Source organism: Lepidothrix coronata, unplaced genomic scaffold (assembly GCF_001604755.1).
Source record: "Lepidothrix coronata isolate B3197 unplaced genomic scaffold, Lepidothrix_coronata-1.0 Scaffold70, whole genome shotgun sequence".
In the NCBI taxonomy this organism is placed as follows: Eukaryota; Metazoa; Chordata; class Aves; order Passeriformes; family Pipridae; genus Lepidothrix; species Lepidothrix coronata.
The window spans coordinates 729,701-734,700 of record NW_016690250.1 but is presented as its reverse complement, the minus strand read 5'-3'; the positions used below and the strand labels follow the sequence as shown (position 1 = coordinate 734,700).

Sequence of the window (5,000 nt, the reverse complement as noted above, 5' to 3'; positions counted from 1 at the left end):
ACACATCCTTTAGAGGACAAAAAGAACAGATTTGAATGTCAACAGGATGCTCCACATGTTCAAAACTTTTTAGTCTTGAAGAAAGCTTTCATCTGCTTCTCATCCCTTAGTATTTCAAGGAGGTTTCCTTTGTTTTGAACCACTTATCTATTGCTACAAGACTTTGCCTTTGTACTGAAAAGATTCTTCCACCCTTGCAGATAGACTAATATTTAAAAGGCTCAAGTGATTGGCAGCTTTATGCTTTTTATGTAAACTAATCTCCTGACATCCCCTGATTTAAGTACAGTTTTCCCTGGCCTGCATCTTCACACTGCTTGCAATATCCTCCTTGATCTAAGTGAATGCAAAGTGAAGATAATTCAACTTTCTGTTCAGAACAGCAGCAACATTTTAGTTATGTTCCTCTTCAGTCTGTTCTGCTGCCAAAAAAGTAAAATTGAAGGTCAAAGAGCACATAGAAAGAATTCTACTTTTTTTTACTTACCTCTTCAGACTTCCTGGAAGTCGCCATATCTTCTTGAGATACACACGTATTAGGCAGAGTGTGGGAAATGGGAATATGCAGGCCACAGAAGGTGCAAAGTGGTAGATCAGAAAAAATAAATACTTATTGCACATCCTTTTGCCTTTCTGTAATGTGGTTCTGGAATTTCTCAATGAACTTTGCAAATTTATTCAGTGTTACATCACATAATTAAAATACCTTTTCTTCCAAAGTTTCCTCGCAGTGCCAGATCTCAGTCTAGAACTGTGCTCCTTCTCTTTAATCCTACTACATGACTCTTCTATCAACAGCTTTGTCTTTAGCAAATCTGTTTGCTATATTTATAGATAAAGGAAACCCTAAATGCTGTAAAATACTGAAACAATTCTAGACCAAAATTTTGAGATATACACAGTCTTTGTGCTATACTTTAATCTGACTCAGTCTGATTGTATGTAGATTTTGATGCAGTTTCACTTCTTGCTGATTGTGCAAGTTTCGAGCTGGCTTCCCGCCAAGCCCCCGAAACTCGACAACAAGGACCCGTCTCCCAGAGAGGGAAGAGAAAAGAAAGAACCCAAACAGCCAAAGCTATAGCAAATATATATATACATATATATATTTTACATATGAGACAGATACACAAAACAAGAATACCACACACCACAACTCCAGAAATCCCAAACAGCTTCCCAAAAAGGGAAGAGGGGGGAGGGAGAAGGGAGAAGGACAAAAAGGGGCAAGGACCGAGTGAGTCAACCCGCCAACCGAAGGCAAACTAGCAAAAATCTCACCACTTCCCTTTGAGCAGGCAGGATGGCTAGACACGGCCCAGGGCTCTCCCCTCATGCGTGGCAGATAACAGCAGTCACTGTAGGCCTCAGCTCCAGATAAGCCAGACCGAGACAGGGACCCACCGTTCTCGAACCTCACCGGAAAGGAAGAGAGCGAGGTCCCTCCTGCTGGCTTTATTTATACCTCAAGTTACGTAAAGGAAGAGCATGGAATACTTCCGTGATCACTTTCCTAGTTCCTTCCTGGTTACAAACTGGTCTCCAGGAAGGCCCAGAGTGAAACCACCACACTGATATAGATGATACATTTGTAATCTTAGGTAAAACTAATGGTAAATAATTACAAACTTTTTGAAGCAGCAAAATTCTACTGGATTTAATGCCTCTCATGTCCTCAAGTTTCTCTTCTCCGTGATATAAAGATAATATTCTTGTGTGATATCTGGTTTCAGAAAATAGAAGAGCTGAATACTTTATTATATTACAGTTCTCTGATACTTTCACTGTACTATTGAACCAATCATATTCACCACCAGTATTCATTTTATATGAAAAACTGAAATGTCCCATGAGTAAGTTCTGAGACCTTTTATGTGGTTACTGTTGCTAAGGAAACCACATCCTTGATATCCATGTGTCCAACATGTCAGTCTCATTTTGCATCTAGCTATCCATGAGCCAATACTGCAGTATGGAGTACAAAAAAAACCCAACAAAACATCAAAACTAAAAAAAGAGAGAGAGAGAGATGAAATACAAAATACAAAAAAAAAAAAAGCTGAAAACTGTTTCCTATCAAAATGTATTTGCACACCTGTTGGAGTTAATTCTGAGTCCTTCCATGTTACGTCTGCCTTGATTTTGATAGACAATAGTTACTTGCAATAGGCTGAAAAACAGTCTGTATAAGCTACAATAAAGGTTTCCCATAAAACAGCAAACCATATTCTGTGCTAATCATCATCAGGCAGGAAGTTGGTCCTTTCTGAAGTTCCAGTGAGGAAGATCAAGTCCAAATAGCCATTCTTGAAAATATATTTCATACAATATTCCACAGCACTGAAAATAAATGATTGGCACTACAACAGAAACACAATGCTTTCTTTCATTTTAAATCCTTAATAAACTTTAAACAAACTTTTTTTTAAATGAATTTATGTACTCATCATCATATTTACTGAACTTATAATGCAGCATGCTGAATTTTAATATACTGTAGCAACTTTTTATCTGAAAGTCTAATAGTGTTGTTCTCATGACAGCCTAAATGCTTTGGAAGCGTAAGACCACTCAGTTTCTCAGAGGGCCAAGATGCAGATTTTTGGGTACCCTGCTCCTTGAAATTCCAAGAGCACTGGGTGACTAATAGGTATTTACACTTTAAAAATCTCATTATTTTTTCAGATGTACCTACACTGACCAATGTGTCAAAGCAGTGTGTCAAAGACAACAGAACAAGCTCTAAAGAATCTACTGTATCTAAAAGCACAGTTAGGTGCTATGAAGGAATACAGCATAGCTGTGTCTGTCTGGCCTATCCCTATGCCTAGCACAATTCCTTTCTGAAACAGTGTCATTATTTTTAAAAAATATATATATAAAATATAAAAAATTTTTGGCCTGTATTGCCTACTTTTATTATCCTATGCTGTCTGGGTCTTTGGGGTCAAATATTGAGTAAGATCTGTGTTGTGCCAGTTTTCAGTTGGATTGTTAATATGGGTACGTGCTTCAAATCCTCATTTAGGGTCAGAGCACCATAGGAAAATTCAGTTTGGAAGAGACCTCAGAAGGGTTCTAGCCCAACCTTTAGCTGACAGCAGGACCAACTCTGATGTCAAGTGAGGTTGCTCAAGGCTGGTTGTGTCTCACTATGTCATGAAAACCTGGAGGATGGAGCTTGGAGGCTACTTTCCAGGTAGCTTATTTTATTACTTTACTGTATTCATGGTGAAAATGCTTTTCCTTTTCTCTTCTCTTGTTCCAGTTTAGGTCCTTGCCTCTCATCTTCCAACCAATGTGCTGCTGCGAAGAATCTGGATTAGTCTTCTTGATTACTACCCCATAGGTACACAGCGGGCTGCTGGTAGGGCTGCTGAAACTACATATTCCCCACAATGGACAAGTCCAGCTCTCTTAGTCATTTTGTGTGGGACAAGTGCTCCAGAATCTTAATGCCTTTCCTGTGCTATGGGGCCCAAAACTGCACACACTGCTCTATATGGCTGAAATATTTTTACGTGGTTACATAAATCTTAGGATTTAGAAATTAATAACCAAAAATCACAGTAGAATTTCTCTCTCATTCTTTCACTCTTATGTGGTGCTGTAGGTCTGCCTAATAATTAATTTAGGGATCAGAAAAAATTCCTTCTCTATTACTGCTAGCTGGTCTGAAGTGACATGGAAAAAAGAAGATCTGGAATCCATCTGTGGTAACCCTCTTTGAGTGAAAATGGCATAAGAATGCAAATTTAAGCTGAAAACTAAAGGGGTAGCTCACAGAGACTGATCACAGGTCTACCAAGGCAAGAACTTCTGACTTGGCACCAGATTCCAAACAAATGCTTGGCATATTGCCATTAGCTGTAGTTTACTATGCCCCTCCTTCAGTGGTAAACTAATGAAATTAAGGCCCATCAATTAAATCTCTCTCTGTGGCTCTTGTTCATTCATCTGCATATCCTGTTCAACCCTTTCCTAGGATGTGCAGTTAGCCTGAGTGCTAGCAGGCTCTGAAGCCAAAGACATTAAGCATGAACGTTATGGCTGAGCTTCGCAAACAAAGATTTGGGAAAGGCTCTATCCGCATTTGTTACAAGTGCGCTGGTGGCTAATAAGGCCAATACGAGATAGACATATCCGATTGCAAAAGGTACAGCAGAAAGACTCCTTAGGTGGTAAATTCTGCAAGACACAGTTCTTTCTGCATTGTCTTTTCTTCTCGAGAGTGATCCTGCATTCATTCTCAAAGGAAGCAGCAGCGTTATAGATGGTGTGTCTCCAGGTCTCCCAATTTGATTAATATGGCCAAGGCTGAGATGTTGCTTCAGGGAGTCCTTGTATCTTTTCTTCGGGGCTCCTCTCTTGCAGCAGCCGGTGGCAAGTTCACCATAAAGCAAGATCTTAGGGAGGCGGTGCTCCTTCATCCTTGAGACATGCCCTGCCCAACACAGCTGTGTTCTCAGCAACATGGCCTCAATACTTGTGACTGCTGCTTGTTCTAGAACAGATGTATTGGTCACATAATATGACCAGTGGATGTTTAGGATTGTACGGAGGCAGCATTGATGGAAGAGTTCTAAGATACTCAGGTGGTAGTGGTAGATGACCCATGATTCGGAACCATATTAAAGAGTAGACAGCACTATGGCTTTGTAAACACTGATCTTGGTACTTTTCTTCAAGTGTTTATTACACCATACTCTTTTATGGAGTTTTCCGAAAGCACTATATGCCTTTGCTAACCTGTTGTTTATCTCTTTGTCAATCTTACCATCAGAGGAGATGAGGCTACCTAGGTAATTAAACTGCTGGACTGATTTGAGCTCTGGTTGGCCAATGGTGATATGGAGATGATGGAAGACTTCCTGAGGTGCTGGTTGATAGAGAACTTCTGTCTTCTTTAAGCTGCCTTCCAGCCCAAAGAGCTCAGCAGCATCTGCAAAGCAGGATGTTAAACACTGCAGAGCTGTTTCTGTGTGGGCCACAAGGGCGGC

The 5,000-nt window shown here is 40.1% G+C and overlaps 1 long non-coding RNA gene across 1 annotated transcript in view; it reads right to left on the bottom strand.

Moving 5' to 3' along the window:
- The window catches only part of LOC108499145, an 18,927-nt gene extending 14,047 nt beyond the window's left edge, over nt 1-4,880 (bottom strand). The window contains exons 1-2 of the long non-coding RNA XR_001875440.1: nt 4,707-4,880; nt 2,130-2,135 (exon numbers count right to left, since the gene is read on the bottom strand). This is a non-coding gene — a long non-coding RNA (uncharacterized LOC108499145). The remainder of the gene's footprint in view (nt 1-2,129; nt 2,136-4,706) is intronic.
- Between the last annotated feature and the right edge of the window lie 120 nt (nt 4,881-5,000).